This window comes from Neopelma chrysocephalum, unplaced genomic scaffold, assembly GCF_003984885.1.
Source record: "Neopelma chrysocephalum unplaced genomic scaffold, ASM398488v2 Primary Assembly neopelma1_100, whole genome shotgun sequence".
In the NCBI taxonomy this organism is placed as follows: domain Eukaryota; kingdom Metazoa; phylum Chordata; class Aves; order Passeriformes; family Pipridae; genus Neopelma; species Neopelma chrysocephalum.
Genome location: NW_020897763.1, coordinates 1,675,492 through 1,695,529, shown reverse-complemented (window position 1 = coordinate 1,695,529; position 20,038 = coordinate 1,675,492). Strand labels below are relative to the sequence as shown.

At 50.4% G+C, this 20,038-nt stretch overlaps 1 protein-coding gene across 5 annotated transcripts in view; it reads right to left on the bottom strand.

Annotated features, from left to right (window-relative positions):
* The window catches only part of PLXNA2 (plexin A2), a 173,554-nt gene that overhangs the window by 82,591 nt on the left and 70,925 nt on the right, over positions 1-20,038 (bottom strand). The gene's annotated exons all lie outside the window — the stretch shown is intronic.

Here is a 20,038-nt window from a genome sequence, read left to right as displayed (position 1 = left end):
CAAAGCAATCACTGACAATCCACTTCAAACCTGATGCTCACAGCATCCTTCCCTCTCAGAAATTCACTCTACTTCCCCTTGCTGGTGGGTACAGCTGCTCAGCATCCTCCTTTCCACGGTGGGAAAGTGAGATTAACCTGATCAGAGGCCTCTTCTAATGAAGAGATCATAGGTGGATAATTCCTGGGTGTTCGGTGGCATTTACATGCTAATGATGAAAGGCACTCTGGTAAAGGTAATGTCAACACCAGTCCCTTGTCCTCCAATCTCAGCCTCCAGCCCAACCATCTGCTCGTTCTCAGGGTTCAGAAAAGCCCTGGAGAACAGGGGAAAAGCTGCAAAACATCCTTTCCAGCTCTGCTGCCTCGGCCTGTGAGGCCCCGTGCCCGGATGAAGTCTCCGGGATGACTCGGCTGCTTCCCGGAGGATGCCGTGCTCGGAGCTGGATGCCCTGCTGCTGGGAGAAACAGAGCATCACTGTAAGCACACCAGGGCTGGTGTGTCAAACCACTGATGCTTTGCTGCTACAGGATCTTAAATATCTGCAAAAAAACCTCACTCAGCCTCATCACATATCAGTAAACAAGAAAGACATAAAATATCTCATTTCGGAGATCCAGGAGGAGCAGCCTGGAGCCAGAGCAGTGTAATGAGCCAGAGAGCCTGAGCCCAAAGCCCAGGTCCTTGCTGCAGTCAGGAGATACAACATTTCATGTTTTCTTAGGGAAAAGAGAGGAATAACCCCCAGCTTCCCCTCCGCTGGGATGGAATCCCTTAGGGAAAGGCTGAACGGGGCTCCTGGTCACTCCAGCTAAAAAGCTGCTGCATGGAGGATTCATTTAGTGTGGGAACAGGGGGCAGAAGGGCTGAGGGGGTTGTGTGTACCATGCAGATATAAATTACCTTCCCAGGAAGGCAACAAAACCCAGCCTTGGTGCTTTCCCACCCTGAAACAAGGGGTAAAGCGGGGAAGTGAAGAGGGAGGAATGCACGGAGCTCTTCCCACAGCTCGGGGGATGGATGACCTTTGCAATACTATACCTGTATAAATCTTATTTAATGAAATAATAAAAAAAAAAAAGAAAAGAATAGATGAAGGTTAAATCATTCCCTGAAGCAGATTTACACTGAAAACAAAGTCTGTTCAGACAGCGGTTGGTTTACACAACAGGCCTTTAACATTCCTTTCTTAACTACTGGGGTGACTCCTGACCAGCTCTAACCACAGGATGAGTGATTGGAACCCTCGAAGCCAGAGGCAACTTGCCAAGACAGAGGCAAAGGAAACAACTCTAGTCTGGGGTTTACTTTAAACACACAATTAGGGGTTTCGCTGGGTCACAAGTCACAACATGGTGGTTTTCACCCATCAAACCTTCCCCACAACATTCCCAGCCCTTGGGACATGACTTCATTTGCAGTGCCACCACAAAGTCAGCACTTTCGACGCCCACCTCCCCTCCCTGTGCACACCACAGAGCAAACACCGCTGCCTGTGGCTTGGAAGTGCCCCTGGGAAACTGGGAAAAACTAACCAAGGGCCTCCCATTATGGGAAATAAAAGCTGGAATGGGTTTTGTAGCCCAGGAAGGTCGGGCAAAGAGTTTAGCTTTCATCTTTACCTGCTTTTCCTTGGGCTGCTGTTTTGCTGCATGGGAGATGTGGAATCCAGGAGCAGCTCTGGGGCTGTGGCACTGCTTTGATGAAAGGCAGGGGTGATGTAAGCTCAGAGCTTATACATAAACTTCAGAATTGCTGCATTAATGCTCCCAGGGCTGCAATGCCAAGTCACTTGTCCCTAGAAGCCATATCAGCTCCTGCTGTAAACAGTTGCTTTGACATCAGCTTCTCACTGTCCAGATACAGCACTCAAAACGGTGGCATTTTGGGCAAATAATGCCATGAAACTATTTCTGCTCCATCAGAGCCTGAGGAACTTCTGCATATATTTCCATAAATATCACTGGCGTCAGTACAGCAACAGACCCAACAGACTGCGAGGGGGATCCTGCAGACTGCTGCTGAGCCTACCAAAGATCAGCTCCAGGAAAAGCTATGGGGTTGGAAGGAATTTGAAAGGACAAAATAAACCAGTTCCTGTGGAAATTGGGAGCCCTCAGCTCCTCGGAGAGCCTGGGAACGAGGGGGAACGTCCTCCCAGCCATCAAAACTCCTCCCAGCCATCAAAAGGTGCAAATCGTTGCCCCAGGAGGCTGAAAGTAGATGGCATTGAACAGACCTGCACAGATCAGTTCATTAAGGACAACCTGGGAATGACAAAACCAGAAGGGCTGGTGGATACATGACCTGCCCTGTCTGCTGCCTCTGGCAGGGAATGGGGCACAGGGAACGACCCCGGTGGTTCTCTCTGCCATATGGAAGACGATACCATCACTTCCGGACAAAATTTAGTCTAAAGTATCTTTTTCAGCTGCAAACCTCCCACGGGAGGCAAATGATGTTGGGGCAGCAGAGCTGGAAAGGGGATCTTCCCTCCCCTCTGCTGCCTTCCTGCTGGAAGCCCGCACCGGAGCAGCTGCTCCAAGGGCATTTCTCCGCAGGGTTGCTGGCAAGGGACGGGGTTAATAGACCCACTCCATGTGTGACCTCTCTTCCCTCTCCCTGAGAGCTCCTAATTACCAGGCTAAAGGCAGAGGGGCAGCCGGCGGGCTCTGCCAGAGCCCAGCGCTCCCGCCTGCCCCGGCTGATGGGATCGATCGCAGCCCGCCGGCACGGGAACGGCCGCATCCCTGGGAGAGGCAGCTGCTCCCGTCCCACCCGCACGTCAGCGAGCTGATCAGGGCCAAAACCACCCCGGTTAAAGCAGGGGCATCAGCAGGTCCCTTCTTCCACAAAGGGGAGCAGCTCTGGGGGGGCTGTGAATAAATAACGCCGCTAATGAAACGATGCCGGCGCAGCCCCGGTTCTGCGGCGGGGACGCAGAGCGATGACTCTATTCCTGATGCACCGGCAGCCTGACAATTGGCAAATGAACCTCCGCAGTTCTATGTTCCCCCTCTTTATTCTTCCCTCATAAAACTGGCAGGAACAGGGGTAGGACAGGGATGCTGGCGGCAGCTGTGTTCAGTATGAAAAATGAGCAGCATATGCACGGGAGGCAGCTGGAGCCCAGCGCGAGGGACCCCACGGCTCCCTCTGGTTATTCCCCCTCTCCAGTGGGGCCCTGTGCTTAACCCTTGCCTTGCTCCGCTGCTGCATGGACCAAACCGGCCAAACCCACAGACCTGAGGCCACAGCAGCACCCGGTGCCCTGGGATGGCAGCAGGTTCCCCGCATTTCTGGCGTGCCCGGAGGGATTAGGGAGAAGTTGTGGCCCTGCTGAAATGGGCAACATGTGTACACAGGGAATAACAGACCACAGCTGCTCCCAGAAGCAGATGAAACATTATCCTCAGTTTATAGCTGAGGGACCAGTGTTGGTGAGGGCAGCACAGGGGGGCACAGCACAAGGGCTGCAGCGGTGCCCTGTGTCCATTCCCAGGCTGATCTTTATCCAGAGTTTCATGGGCTCAAGGTCTCTGCCTGGCACCAAGACAAGATGTGCCCAAAAATGCTCGTGGCACCCTGTTTCGAGGTCATTATCCTAATGCCACCCCTCTCCTGCCCATCTCGGAGGCAGGGCTGGAGTTCCCTCTCCCACCTGCCTTCTCCCCACCCCTGCCCGCACAGAACCCCCCCTTTTGAGTGTCTGGCCACTTGCCACCCCTGGCACACACTGGGACACAGAGGCCACAGTTTCTTTACCCTCCTCGCTCAGGGGAAAGCCCAGAGCTGCCCGGGAGGACGTGTCCTGCCACCCACCTTGAAAGGGACCCCACGTGTCCCCCCGGCCGCGGCACAGCAGGGTGGGCAGCCCCGCATCTGCCCGCTCCCGACAGACCCGCGGGCTGTGCTGCTGCCACAATGCCGCCTTTGTTGCCGGCTCTGGCACGTCCGAGGGTGTCAGTGACACTGAAAAGCTTTGACTGGCCCTTTCTGTTTGTTTTCTTGGCACACGCGAGGATCATTTAAAGAGCCCAACCTCGGCTCTGCCCTGCACCTCGCGTGTGACTGACACGATTATCCAACAGCAGCTCTGCCCGGAGAAGGGGTTGAGCAGAAAATGAGGGTGTCCAGCCCCTCCAGCTCCTGCAGTGCCCATTTGCCTCTGCCTGCTTCCCCAGCACAGCATCACACATCCCAGGCTGGGTGACCAGTGGTCAGGCACTGACCAGGCTCCCCAGGGCAGTGGGCATGGCCCCAAAGCTGCCAGAGCTCAAGGAGTGTTTGGACAACACTCTCAGGCACAGGGTGGGATTTTGGGATGTCCTGTGCAGGGCCAGGAGTTGGACTGGATGATCCTTGTGGGTCCCTTCCAACTCAGCATATTGTAGGATTCTATGTAGCCTGGCTGACAGGGCTGCAAGGTTCATCCCTTAGATGCCCACATCCCACGGGATGTTGCCTTTCCTAGGGAACAATGAGCTTTGGGGCAAAGTTGGGGAGATTCAGCACAGCCACCCCAGACCCTGCTCAGATCTTCTCCACAGCCAGTCACAAAGATCCTCTGCATGCAACACAGAAATACAAGCAACCCTCAATTCCCCATTTCTGAACCATTTCAGGGTTCTTAAATTGTTGAAACACTGTGGAAACCTGGGAGGAAAGTCACAGGCACGGCCGGTTTGTGTAATTTTATAGAGCCTTGAAAATCCAAAGCATTTGAATGCCCTAAGTAGCTTTAAAGGTCACAGAGTCGTATCACTGCTGCTTTCACAGGCTGACGGTGGTCCTGCTCCTTGTTTGCTCCAGGAACACTGCCGGAGTCTCCACGGCTTTTTAGCAAAGATTGCTCTCTAACTGCATTACGCCGTCCTTGCCAGTCAATTTTCTGCTACTCCATCACTTTCCCATTTGTATATCATTACATACGGCTGTCAAAAATAATTTAGGAACCTGACCACCAACGTGAGAAATGAACCCTCCTAAGTATATTCCCAAACTCTCTAATTCTGAAAGAAAATGAGCTTTAAGCCCTTCTCCCCACAGAAGAAACCCGCTGTCCCGTGGCGGCTGTAGCACACCGGCCCCTTATCGCACACAGGCACGTCAGTGAGGGGGTGAAGACCAAAAAGAACATCTCAGGAGGCAACACAGCAAAGCTTCAGGGCCACGTCAGAACAGAGAAGCACAAAGAGCTGTCAAAACACAAGGTTTTTTGGATTCTAAGGTGTCGTGTTTGCTCCCAGCGCAGCAGGTACCCACGCAGCCACTCACACCTCCCGCCCAGGCCACCACAGGACCAGTTTGGGCTGGAGTTTAACATATTGTTTGCACTGAAGACTCAAGAAAATCCATTGGATTCTCCCAATTTACTACTCTGACATGGCTTTTTACTTTTCCCATAGGGATACACACGGACAGAGCACCAGGCTGACCCTGCCTGTGGTAACCTTGGGCATCTCGCCCTATGATAAGGTGCCAGACTTGCTCTCTCAAGGCTAGAGAGGAGCCCTGAAGGAATAGTTTAGACTCAAAGAGGAGATTTGGACAAACAGGAATGTCATGTTGCTCTGCCTTGATTCCCAGGCTGTGGAATTCTGCAGGACTGAGCAGCCTTGCTGGGCAGGAAAAGAATCACAAAACGATGGAATGTCTTGAGCTGAAGGAACCCACAAGGATCATCCAGTCCAGCTCCTGGCCCTGCACAGGACACCCCAAAATTCCACCCTGTCCCTGAGAGTGTTGTCCAAACCCTCCAGGAGCTCTGGCAGCCTTGGGGCTGTGCCCACTGCCCTGGGGAGCCTGGTCAGTGCCCGACCACCCTCTGGGGGAAGAACCTTCTCCTGAGATCCAACCTGACCCTGCCCTGACACAGTTTCAGATCAAACTGCTGTGTCCTCTCCGAGCATGAAGGATACCCACGAGGTGGGAGCAGGCAGCTCCTCCTTCTCCAACAAGTTCTTTGTGGTTATTATAATGGATTTACTGTTGTGCAGCTTTTCCTCCTGCACAGAGGTGTCACCAAGGACCTTAACACCCACCAGGAGCCCTTCAGACAGATCCAGTCGGCATCGCTGCACCTTCCATTCCTTGGAGGCTTTTCCACTGTCACTGAGTCTCTCCTATTCCCCTCACCTCAAAATATTCCCTGGTTGTTGGAGAAACCTGCAGGATGGAGGCAGGCTGGTGCTTCCCATCCGCACAAAGATGCCGCTGGTGCAACACTTTAACTCATTTTAATACATTTATGCTGAGACTAAATTTGTCACTGCATATTTTCCTCCCAAGCCTGGTAATCAGTAGTGGAAATAATTTGCTGTTGGCTGCTCTGATGTTGCCATCTTTTGCACATATCAAAATGACAAAGACATCAGGCCCTCAAAGTCCGATTGAAGAATAATTGGAAATCCAAAGTGGCACTAAATGTTATTTTCTAAATAAAACGCATTCAATTACAGAACATGAGGCTGTCAAGCATTAAAAAAGATTAGTCAGAGGCGGAAAAAAACAGTATTCAAACCTTCAGAGACTTCATTATATGCACAGGATACCCTCTGTTCTTTGGGACAGGCAGGGGTAAAGGGAATGCAAAACAATGGAAATATTTCCAGCAGCCTGTGTGTCCCAAAAGGGCCTGGATGCTTCTGTACTGCTGGATTTCCACCTCAACTGTCAGAAATATATATACATATATATGTATGCACATATATATACACCCCCTTGTGGGTCCCTTCCAACTCAGGATATTCTGTGAGAGATATATATATATATATCTCATCCTACTGAGGGTTATATGTTTTCCTTCATCTATGGCAGGAAGGCACAGCTGATTTCTCTTCCACCAGCCCCTTTTGTTACACGAGCAAATCAGCAAATTTCCCAGGTTGTTTTCAAACAAGGAAAAAAGTCTGTTCCATTAAAGCCAGGATGTATTTACCAAACACCGACGGCCTGAAACGCTCCACTGACTCCTCTGGCAAGAGCCAGGGAGTGCCACAGCCAGGGAGTGCCACAGCCATGCCCTCTCTGCTGCCCAAAGCCCTGAGGGGCCCATGGGCTGTGCAGGGATGTCCCCAGTGCTGGGCACTGTCCCCCAGCCCCGAGGGCTTGGCCAAGGCAGCAACAAAAGGAACACTTGGAGGATAAACAGCAAACCCTGAGCTGGACCAGTGAGACATGAAGGGGGAAAAAGCTCCTCCCTATCTGAATGCATGAGGATATTGGGAATAAATCCTTCCCTATGAGGGTGGGGAGGCCCTGGCACAGGTTGCCCAGAGAAGCTGTGGCTGCCCCATCCCTGGAAGTGTCCAAGGCCAGGTCGGACAGGGCTTGGGGCAACCTGGGCTAGTGGAAGGTGTCCCTGCCCATGGCAGGGGTGGGACTGGATGATCTTTAAGGTCCCTTCCGACCCAAATCATTCTGGGATTATATGATTAGGTAAGGCAGGTGAGAGAAAAAAGCAGATAAAACAAAAAAAAAGCAGAGAGCAGAGGAGATTCCTGTGCCTGCAGGGAGAGGCTGTGATGGGAAGGGAAGGCACTGGAACACGAGGCATTCCTGATCTCTCCAGGTACATGGATGGCAGCGGGCCCTGGGTGTCAGGGGCTCCAAATCACCCCAAAACCTGCCAAAATCACCCCCAAACCTGCAGAGGAGGAACACGTCCGGGCACAGATCCTGCAGCTGAACACCAGAGCCTGTGTCTCTGCCACATCTTCATATTAATAAGACCAAACAAGGCAGCAGATGCGCCCAGAACTTCAGCAAACACCGTAATGGCCACCAAGCACAGGAGGACAAAGACAATCGTATTTCACACAGTAGGAGCTGGTAAATTCACGCTTAGAGCAATAAAGTCGCAGCCAAACAAACATGACCCCAAGTGGGAATCTGTGGCTGTGGCAGGCACATTCTCAGCCTACACAAACAGGGGAAGATGAGAGGCATTTATCTCGGATACTTCGTTTCAACAGCTTTCCTTAACAGCTCTGGCCCCTGGAATTAATACCCATTGCCCAGCAGAGCTCGCCGTGGGGGAGGCACAATTATTTACATGTCTGTTCTCTGGCCCTATAGAAGGATTAAAAATCAGGTGGAATTCTTTGCACGTTAGTTTTTTTTTTTGTTTGGTTGTGGTTTTTTTGGGTTTTCTTTTTGGGTTTTTGTTGTGGTTTTTTTTTTTAAGAGAAGATAATTATCACTTGAAATTATTCAGGTGCAGATGCAGCAAACTGCTGACCCGCAGCTGATCTCAAACGGCGACGCCACCAATAAATACACCCTGGCGCTGGGGGAGAGGGGAGGGCAGCCCACACATAACTGAAGATGGATTTATTCCAGCCTTTGCTACAAGGCTGAAGAGCTGGGAAGCCAAATCCCTCTCTCCCAGGGTTTCATTAGCTGGGAATGGCTTTCTAACGAGATTTACACGATCTAGCCTGGAGCCTACACATTTTGCTCTGCACCCAAAGACAGTAACAACAAGGAGCTCAGGAGGTGCCTTCTCCTGCTCTTGTCACCCATCATTCAGGGCTGTTCCACTGCTGCTATCAGCCTGATTACACAGAGCACAAAAATAAAATCAAACCCTGCCCTTCCTACAGCATTAAGGCTCCAATTTGAACTGACCCAAGCCAGGAAAATTTATGGTTATGGGGGCCACATTCAGTCCATTAGGAACGGGTAGGTAATTGCCAGCTGGGGTCTAAATGCCCTTCTCACCTCTCCTTCCACCATGCAGGAGTCCAGCTGGATGAGCAGCACTGCTCCCATCCCCACAGACACCCCAGGAGGGGACCAGGGAGCTGCCTGGGGGCTCTCTCTGCATGTGGGGTGGAACTGTGGTGCCACTGCACCTCTGTAAGGACAAGGAGAGCCCCAAACCAGCCACCCCAGCCTTTGGACAACACCACCAGCACACTCAGCCAGGGAGGGCAGGAGGCAACAAGTCATTGCTTTTGGTGCCTCAAATTCAGAATTGTGCTCGTTGCTTAAAGTTCTCTTAAACCCAACCAAAACCCAACTAAAACCCAGCATTTGGAAAACACTTTCAGGCACATGGTGGGATTTTGGGGTTGTCCTGTGCAGGGCCAGGAGTTGGATGCTGATGACCCTTGGAAGTCCCTTCCAACTCAGGATATTCCATGATTCTGTGATCCCCTTATGGACTTTGATGGATCGAGGTGCTTTGTTGGATGGGATGCAGTTTTTCTGGATTGGTGCAGCCTCTGCTGCAGCAGATCCACACCTAAAGAAAACCTAAACCCAGACCCCCAATCCCACACTGCTGCCTTACAGGGATGCTTCTCCTACAAATTCAACACTTCCTCCAGAATCCTGCTTGGACGAGATGCCAGGGACCAAACTGAGTCCAGGGACCGTGCGAAGACCTAAAATGGAAAAATCCAGCCTGTTTTTGACTAACTGGAGCTTGCACACACTCCTCTCTGCAGGCACAGGAATGCTGTTTCTGGCACAGCTTCTCCAAATAACAGTGTGGTCAGCTCTTTTTGGGATGGATTTTAAGCAAATTGTTTTTGTGGGCAGGGCTCACTCACCCAGAGGCCCAGCCACACAAGGAGGAGTTATTTTTTTAAAACCCGTCCTTCCCGCTGATTCCCCCCCCTCCCCAAATAAAACAGAAATAAAAATACTTCCAATCGTGTTCTTAAGGAGGTATTAATAGCACCCAAGACAGTTGTCTGCCTGTGAGTCACTTAAATGGATGGGAAAAAGCCTAAAACAACTGTGGCTTGTTAGGGGGCAAAACAAACATCATTCATGATCCGTGGTGTTAAGTGCAGTCCTTATTCCAGCAGATGAGCTGGAGATGCTCCTGTGTGTCCACTTCAGCTGGGTCTAGCAGGGGCTGACCCAGTTACAGAGCCTTTGCCCAGACAACCAGCACAATCAGCTGGGCAGGCAGCAAGCCCTGACCAAATCCTACCCAAAATATCCATGGATTTGGGCCGTTTTGTTTTGGATGTGGCACTGGAGGCCACAGCACTGACCAGGACCATTAAGGGTGTCACCAGAGAAGCAAAAGGCACAGCCCTGCCTCTGACAGGCTTAGAATCCCAGAATCCTAGAATGGTTTGGGTTGGAAGGGGCCTTAAATATCATCTGTTTCCACCCCCCTGCCATGGGGAACCTTCTCCAACTCCTCCATCCATCTCAGCTGCTCAGAGACCCTCAGTGCTTGTTTCTGGCCCCCCCCAGCACTACTCAGATCTCCTTATTTCTCTGCTGCTGGAATGGGATTCCAAAAGGGTCTTTTAATTCAATTATTCGAAAGCATCTCTGATGCCTTGACAACCTAATTTGGTCTCCTCCAGGTCTTTCCCTACCACGTGTGTGAGAGCAGCAGGCACCGTCCCGCCCACGTGGTGCCCTCGCCGTGCAGTCGCTCCAGCTCTCTGAGCACTCAACTCCATTTCTATTTGAAAGGAAACATGAATACTAATTAAACAGCCATAAGGGCACGGAGCAGATAAATATGTGTTGCAAGAGAAACTGGAGAGACACACTCTGAAGTGGAGCCAGGGAGGGGAGGAGGCAATGTGTCATTGCTTTTGGTGGCACAACTTCAGAGTAGCGCTCGTCGCTTAAAATACCCCTAAATCCAACCAAACTTGGTGCAACGCGAGCGACTCCTGCCTCAAAACCTTCCTCCTCCTCCTCTGAGGCCACCCATGGCCACCCTGATGGCAGCAATACACGTTTGAGGCAATATTTTGCTCCATCTGAAGGCCAGGATAAAGCAGTATTCACGTGCCAGCTTCCAGCACGCTCCAAAACGCTCGTGCCAACTCCTCTGCAACTGAGCAGCCCTCTGGGCTGCAGTCAGCAGACTGGAAGGATAACCAGCATCTGAAGCACAGTCTTTTCCTGCCACCTTAGAGTAAGAAAAAACACCCAACACTTCCAATTTCTCCCTAACAAAGAAAGGTGAGCAGTCGTGGCAGGGTGGGTGGATTATAGAGTGGTTCTGCCTCTCTGTTTTCTCTGCAAACGCAGCAGAAACCCACTGGGTGAGCCCTTAGGACAGTTTTAAGCACAAAATTCTCTGTCCTGCTTCGTCTGTGATGCTGTGCTGTCCATACTTGGGGAGGACAGGGCCATGGAGATGCTCTGTGGAACATGGGCACTTCAAGACCCCACTCGAGCTTCGCTTTTTGCCATCAAACCCAGAAGTTTGGCCCTGAGAGTTCAAGGAGGTTTGGAGGAAAAAGAAGAGAAAGTTCCCAGTCTGGGAAAAAGAACAACCCAGGATCTATAAATACTCACAGGTGTATCTTGGCAGCAACAACACACACAAAATCTCCTCTGAACCTCAAGGGCTGCCACGACGGATCAACCCATTGCTCGGTCAAGCCTGGAAACTTGCCTCTGGCTATGGCCACTTCCAGCTGCTCTGCTGGGATGGGAACACGCTCCCCAAGCTCCCAAGGACCTGTCCATATGTACAGCACCATGATGTCCACCCCACCTGCATCACCTTCAAGGAGCATCCCCCTTGGGACAGGCACTGATGCTTTCAAGGTGATTTTGTGCACTGAAATCACCTCTTCATGAAAATTTATTTAGTTTAAAGGACTTTTCTAAGAGTCTGTACGACCAACCAGAGTTGGGAAGGTGATGCCCAAATTGATGAAGTCTTTATAAATTGTTTGTCACTGCAAACCAAGCCTTTCCTTCCCATATTCACCTCACTGTGACTCTGGAGCATCGACCTGAGCAGTGATGAAATGAAAACTGAACGAAATGAAGGTCCTTGGTTATGGGACTAAGGATTTGGGAGGTTTCACAGATTTCCTGTGTGACTTAGGATAGGTCACGTAGCACCTCCATGCTTCAGCTCCTCATCTAAAAAGTGATATTGCTGCTCCATCTTGGGCTTTGGGGAGGATAAATCTGTTAGTGGAGAACAAAACGTTCACAGGCTGGTGGGGTTTGCTGCAAAAAGCCAGTGAAAAAGGCAGAGAAAAAAAAAAAGATGGAAAACAACAACCTCCCTGGGCAAGGAGCACATTCTGAGCTTGATTCCAATAAAAATGATTCCTTTAACACCCACACAGAATCCTCCAGGACCTCACTGTTGTTGCCCCTCTCAGTCTGGCCCCCAGCAGACTTGGCAGGGCCAGTCCCAAGCACAGCCCTGGGCATGGCAGCTCAGGGGGAGGATGGAGTGTTTAGTCTGCTGGGCACATTCCTGCACGCTGCTAAAATAAATAGAAGATTATTAATGGAGCCCCTTCTCCTCACAAGCATCGGCCAGAAATGCCAGAGTTATCAAGTGACTCCTGAGGACGGCACAGGGATGGGGCTGGAGGGACCCCCAGGGATAGAGGGGTTTCTTGCTTAATTCTGGCCAGGACCTGCACCAGGTTTGGTGCTCAGGATTTTCATTTGGGATGCTGAACTTGCCTGCTTTTCCAGAAACATCCCAGGCTTCCCAGGGAAACCTTCTTCCATACTCATGCTCCAGAAAAACTCCACATTTTTCTCTACAGCAAAGTTTTAACAGGGGAAATATTTTTCCGGGGAAGGAGGAGGGAGAACAAGAGCAAACACCACAAAAAGTTGTTTTTTTCCTGCTTTACAACCAGCCTTAACTTTTATATTTAGTCCCAGCTTGCAACACCATTACAGGCAGTTTCCCCGGGGGCACATCCATCATTTTCAACCAATCTGGAATCTGCAGGAACTTGAATCAAGTTCCACTTGATTTTGGGGAACTTTTCAGAACCTTGAGGGGAAGAAGAGAAAGAAAGCAAAGGATGCTCAGAGGTTGAGAGTCAGGGTGGATTTGAACTTCCTTAAATCCTTCTGCCACTTTGAGCCACAGAATTCAGTCACTGAGGTCCAAGGAAGAGCCAGGAGCCAACCTGGCCTTGGACACTTCCAGGGATGGGGCAAAGACTTCCAGGGAAGATACAATCCTCAGGTCTGAGCTCTTCAGGGAGAAGATCCCTCGGGGGAAGCGCCTGCACATTGTCTGTGCTTACTCCCTGCAAACCCCAGAATAATAAAGTGATCCTCCAACACCGTATCCCTTTTTCCATTTCACCCTTCACTGGATCATTTTATGCATCTATTCCCATTGCTAATTCAAACTAATTAAAGTATAAAATAGAATAATTTGTGCAATTTCAGAGCTCCCCTCACCATATTGTGAGTTATGTTTCTTTTCTGTTAGCGCCCGGTGTGAGCAATTCCCCTCCTCACCGGCTCAGTACCCGCCAAACTCATTTGCTGGGAAGACAAACTATCACAGAAAGGGGGAAGAGAGAAAGTTTAAAGAGCTCTGTGAGAGAGGAAGAGGAATCTGAGGTTTGCTGTTAAATTCCATCGCTGAGCAATGAGTGTGAAATTTCAGATTTCTCCTCCGAGCCATTTTCTCTCTCAGGAACACAATCCTCTCCCTCTCTCCTTGCTGCTGTTAAGGAAGGAGATCTGTGTCTGTCTGTCCATCCAGACATGAAATCCTGCAGCAAGGCCACTGCTCTGCAGCATTCCCTGCATTAATCAAACCCAGCCATGAGCAGCAGCAGCACCCACAGAGATGGGGCTCTGAACAACCTGGACTAGTGGAAGGTGTCCCTGGGCTAGGGGAAGGTGTCCCTGCCCATGGCAGGGGGTGCAACAAGATGAGATTTAAGATCCCTCCCAACACAAACCAGTCTGTGATTCAATAATTCTATGATCTCATCTTGCTTTCAGGATGGAGCAGGGGTGGTGACATCAAATCTGGAGGGACATCAGACCTTCCTGCAGCTACTGAGGATGTCAACTGTCCCCTCACAGGCTCCCAAAGCTCTGGTGAGCTGAGGGTTTGTGCCTGTCTGTGTGCACGTAAGGGAAATGCTAGAAATATTTCAGGACTGTGGCTGCTTGCATGAAAATTAAACAATAGGTCCGTGGAAGGGGAGGAATTGGAAAGGGAAGCAAATGCCGAAGCAAACACATGGGAACCCTGTGGCTGTGACTGGCAGGGGAAGAAACAGCCCAGTACAAAGAAAAACCAAAGCAAAACAAACAAACTGAAAGCAAAGCCAGCCAGCACTTGAAAGGAACAACCACATGAGCAATGTCTAAAATATAACTCATCTAGAAAAAACAAACCCGCTGACCCCGAGGTTACACCGGAGCCGGTTTTTTTACCACTTCTTCCCGGAAAGTTTATCCTTAAAGCATTTGTTACCTCAAAGACTTGTGAGACTGAACCCCCACACACACTCGAATGGTTGAGTGTTTTGTGCCTGTACATAAATCCCAGCCAGATGGGGGGTTGTAGGGATGGACTGGAACCAGTCTGGGCACCACTACGTCAGCCCCAGCACGGCCAGAGCTCGGCAGGCCTGACAAATGGACTGTCAGCAGGGCAGGAGATGAGACAGCAGGTTGTCCCACCTGGCTGGGCTGCAGCTTTTTGGTCAATTGATGTTAATTAACACATCCTTCTTGTCAGGTAGATACTGTTAATGATCCCAGACAAGTTTTGAGCTGAAATTCTTAATTATTCCTAATTGACTACAAGGGAGGGAAGCGGAAAAAAAACTGCAGCAAGTCATGAATTTTAGGAGTGGAGCAGGAGCAGGAGCAGGTGGTGGGGGAAGAGGATGGCACAGAGCTGGGCAAACCTCCTCATGGAGCACAGCCCTTCATCCAGGACAACATGGGGATCCTCTCCACATCTTGAACCCCCTCTTTCATCCCCTTGTTTGTTCCAGCTTATGGGAAAAGGCTGGATGGGGCTCAGAGCAACCTGGTCTAGTGAAAGCTGCCCCTGCCCATGACAGGGGGGTGCAATGAGATGGGCTTTAAGGACCCTTCCACCCAAACCATTCTGGGATTCTGGCAGTGGTCATGGAAGAACACAAGTTGGTCAAGAGTGCTCCTGCCCCCACAACGTGCTGGAGCAGCAGGAGGTCCCAGCCAGGCTGGTGACAATGAGGGTCACACCAAGACAGGGCCAACAAGTCCCACTGCACCCCTGATGATCCACACGAGCACTGGCACAGGATGAGCAGGTGGAGGAGTTCATGGAAGGCAGGATTTTGGACACCTCTGGTGGGATTCAGCTGAGCTTTTTCCCCTGTGCCAGCGTTCAAAGTTTGCTAAGATTATGTCCAGCTAACTGCCTGTTCAACTAGCAGATAATGTAGTTAAAAATTTAATCAGTTCATTTTTTCCCTCTTGATGACTCCAGACCCTTTTATCCACATCTCTTGCATTTTTTATCGTGTTTTCTCAGTTCTTTTCAGGACACCATCAGTATTTACAGCCTCACCACCACAGGACTGATGGACTTCCTTGTTTTTCTCAGCCCTCCCTCCAATTCCAACCTCTTCTAAATCATCCGGGCAGCTCCCGTCTGCCTCCCTCTCAATCAGCATCCAGAAAGTTCAGCCCAAAGCAAAGCAGTTTTCACAGGACTTAAACATCTTGGGGTTACAGGACAGGGAGACAAACAACAAATTATCCTTGGAGATCTGCAGCTCCTGACACAGGGGCATTTGCAAAGCAAATATTTCCCAGCTCTCAGCGCAGACTGACAGGGTTTCTTTACCTAAAGCCACAATGATGTATGTGAGGAGGGAGGGGGGAAACTCAGTCAGTGGAAAAGCAACAGGTCTGAGAAGAGAATCTGTGGCTGCCCCATCCCTGGAAGTGTCCAAGGCCAGGCTGGATGTGCCTTGGAGCAACCTGGGATAATGGAAGGTGCCCCTGCCCATGGCAGGGGGTGGAACAAGATGAGCTTCCATCCCAAACCATTCTAAGATTCTATGAAAGCACATAAAACTGTGCCCTCCAAACTCTCCCTAAAGCCAAGGTTACCCTGGCATGGGCACAGAGGGGCTCAGCACCACAGGCAGAATGATCGTGGAGCATCCAGCACTCACAGGAGGAGCAAAGGATCCCCCAGGACACCCCAGGCTGCAGAGGTCCATGGCCCTCTGAGCTCTGCCGTGCTAATTGATGTTTACTGGGTGATTATGTGCTATTATTCCTACCTGGGGAACGGGGAGGTTCCCAGCCAGCCTGGATGCTGCTCTCTCACATTTAAAACCAGAATGAAAATCATCCCCCTGTGGCAGAATTAACCACGAAAGCAGCTCCGGCTGAGCCCAGAGCAGCAGCGTTTCTGAGGCAATGAAATGTGCAGGGATTTTGGAGGGTGTTTATGGAAGATGAATTTTGCATTTACAACATCCTGGCCAGGTCCTTGCTTAGCAAGGTGCTGCTTCACCCATCAGGGAGCAGAACCACTTTGCACGACCTCGGCGCTTCATCAAGGCGTCGGACGTGATTAGCACAAACAAGTGATAGATCATCAGCTGAAAAAAGAAGTGCTGGAAAATCAGGAAGGAAAAAATATGTCTTGGTGCAGTGTGTTTTCAGGTGGGGAAGAGGCAATGAAAGGAGAGGGAGCTCCTGTGCACCTACTGCTGCCTCCTGTGCCTGCAGGAAGCCTCTGATTGAGGATCAGGGCTTACAGAGAAGGGAAGAGACCCTCTGGGCCGTGTTTCTCTCCACTAGCACAAGGATGTTCCTCCCAATGAGCCCTGTGAGTATTTTGATCATGCTGCTTTTTAGTTTCCATGTTTACAGCCCTTTATTAGGTGGTGAAACCTTTCGGAGCCGGCAATCCCTGCCCCGGGTTCGACGGAGCTCTGCTCGCTCCCAGCTTTTAAAAACAGCCAAATTTGGTCTTCTATCAAGAGCTGCAAAAATCTTTGGCCCCAGTTCTGCTGATGCTTATGCAATCTCAGTGCTGAAGGATGCCCACCACCCCTCACAGGGCGAGCTTGGATGGCCGGGGGTGTACGTGGGAGCCAGGTCGAACCTGCTGCATGTGGAACCAGCCCTGCAACGGCCTGAACTTGCACAGGCAGCACATCCAGCGAGGAAAAGGGGTTGTTGCAGCCTTGGAGTCATAAAATCACTCTCGGCCTGCAGGGCTGATTTAATTGAAATGCACTGAGCTTTTCATACATTAAAAAAACCAACCGTCTCCCTGACACCCAGACAATTAATGCTTCAGGACTGAATTATAAAGCCACTTTTCCTCACCATAACCAGCACTTTTCCTGTAAGACTCAGTCTCTCCCTGTGAAAGGGAGAAAGCAGAGATTCTCTGCACAGGCAGGGGTTGCTGGTGAGGGCTCTGCAACAGGGTCAGTATTGAAATGGGAAGTTTTTAAACAAGGTGGCTCTTGGTGGCCCCACATTTGTCACTGCATTGTCCTCACCTGCTGTTTGATCGCTGGGGGCCAGCCCTGGGTGCACCCTCACATCCCACCAGCAAAGCAGCCAAACGCCTGTCATGACAGCAACGTGACTGAGGCCACTTCAATATTTTATTTTGTGTTTGTTTTTTGGTTTTTTTTTCCCCTGGTAGAAACTGTTAATTGCATTTGTCTGTCCATGAAAAACAAGAGGCAGCTCACGCTGGGCAGCAGCTGAGAACAGCCACGGTGCAGGTCCCCTCACCAAGGTCCCTCCAGCACCAACCCACCCCAGCACCAATTTGGGGGCAGGACATGGTGTAACTCTGCCAGCACCCAACAGATCCACTGCAAGTCCATCCTGGAACCCCACATAGCTCCACTAATGCATCACATCTCAGCCTCCAGCTCCACCCAAGCCTTGCTCAGCTTGCGGGCAGAAACGGTGTTTGTTTCCTACAGCAACGCTGAGAAATGAATTGCTGCTTTAAATAGGGTCAGGACCATTTCTCTTTTCCCCCTAAGAGCTATTTGAAACCAGGTGCTGCAGGAAGAAAGCCTGAAACAGCTCCTAATAACCACCCCTAAATCGTGTGCCTAAAGAACTCCGAGTGCCTGGAAGCAAAGTTTCTTTATCCTTCTCTCCCCCGGATTGGGCTGTGCAACTGTTGCTTCTGTGCTTTGTGGGAGTGAAATCAAATGTCAAATATTCTGCTTTGGAAGAAGTTGGCAACGAAACATGAAAGGCTCATGGAGAGCTCGAAAAGGAGTGCGGAAAAATTGGAGCAAAGCACAGACAGGGCTGGGACAGGAGCCAGGGGAGCGGGGAAGGACTGTGCCTGCAACCACAACTCCAGATTTTAGGATGAAGTGACTACTTTCCCTAATGCATTTCAGCATAAAGCTGATCCTAGCTGCTGCTAGCACAGAAGGAGGATGGGCTCCACGCCGAGATGTTACATCTCTTTGTTGGGAAGCATCCACACATCTCGGTTTATTCAGCATAATCACAGTCCTACACCGAGCCCTGCGTCTCATAGCTGGGCTGTGCCCAAAGCCACGGCCAGAAGGGCTCAGGACCTGCTCCCCACCACTGCTGGGGAGCACATTTCTTACCTTAATTCCACAAAAAACCACCCCCAGCCCGTTTTTTGAAAGGCATGTTTTGACACAGGCATGTGTCCTGTTCCTTTCTCAGCACAGATTTACAAGCACAGGCTCTGGACAATCCTCCCCCAGCACGTTCACGGGTAAGAACAGCTGCTCCCTCTGTCATTTTAACTGTGGCAGAATTTCGTTTTGTTCCAAATTTCAAGACTCCAGAAGACATTTTTTTACTGTATATTCTCAGTATTTCTGAAAGGCACTTCCCACCATTTACAGCCTCAGCCCTCTGAAGCTGCTGGACCTGCCTCCTCCTCCTCTTGGTGCTGACCCCTTTTCAATCATCAGCCTCCTTTATAGAGCTCTCAGGGTAAAATATATTCTCCCCTCCACTTTGCTGAACTATCACATTGCCAGGATGAGGGCACTGGGGTCACAGGAGCTGACAAAAGCCATATGCAGTGGTATGCTGGGACTTGTGGACCCAAGGCACACACATCTCTACAAGGGCAAAAGGCAAATCCTACGGCAATTCCTGCAAGGAATGAGACACAACATCCCCCAGATGCTGGAGGCTCCCCAAGGCAAGTGCTTTGCCAGAGCCAGGGCTGAAAATGGAATTAACGTCCCAGGAATATTCTATTATTTGCTAATTCTCTTCACATCTTTTTGTTTCACAATTAAGCAAATTAGCGCTTTGATGAATATTAAGGCGCTCTCGCCTCATAACAGATGAGTTGGAGGCATTCCCACTGGATTTTCCTCCAAATGAAAGCAGTTCCTCAACTGTTTGAGATACACACTGGACTCTTTCCTCCCTGATGAGAGCACGAGGAGCACGTGGCTCCTGCAGGAAATGGCCAAGCACTAACATTTTAATAAAATAATTCCATTTCAAAGTTTGCCTAGATCCTCGTTCTTACCATCCAATCCAACTCCAGGCTGGAATGGGATCCTAAATTTGAGGCTGTTCATGGCACTGTCTATCCCTGAGCTGCTATAACAAGCATATAATGCCTCCTTCAACCACAGGGATTCATTCACTTGAGTCTCTTAGCAGACTTTGCACTCTTCTAAAAGCATTTATTCCGTGGCTATAAATGACTTCATAACCAAGTGAAGGATTTCCTGATTTTTTTTTTTGTTTTCCTACAGTTTTGCTGGCTTTGGGAGGAGCTGGAAGCTCCCAGTGCAAGGTGAGCTGGTGGGACAGCTGCTCCCTCTCTACCTCCATCAGCACATCCCTGATCCCTTCACACTGATATTTTCCTGGAGCATCTCTCAGAGCAGCTGGGAGGGAGGGCAGGTATTTGTTTACCAGCAGATGTGGAAAGCTGGGAGTGACCAGAGGGTTAATACTCACCACAGAACAATTTAACAGCATCCAGACACCTTCAGGTACAACCCTGCTCCTCTGTCCACCACCCACAAGGCACCAGCTCCATTAATCTGAATTACACAGTCCTCAGTAACAGCCAATAAAATTCTCAGCAGAGCCAGTGAACCCAGAAATCTGCTTTAACAGTGGGGACTTCATGTGGTTTTGTGTCTCAGAGAAGAACAGAAGGTCCCAGATTATTTACATCGGGCTGGCTCCCCTAAGCAACAGACTCCCGTGGACTGTCAGCCATCAATTCCCATCCTAATCATTTTGGTTGTGCTTTTTCTGTCTGGGGTGGGCACCACCCTCGGGGCAGCAG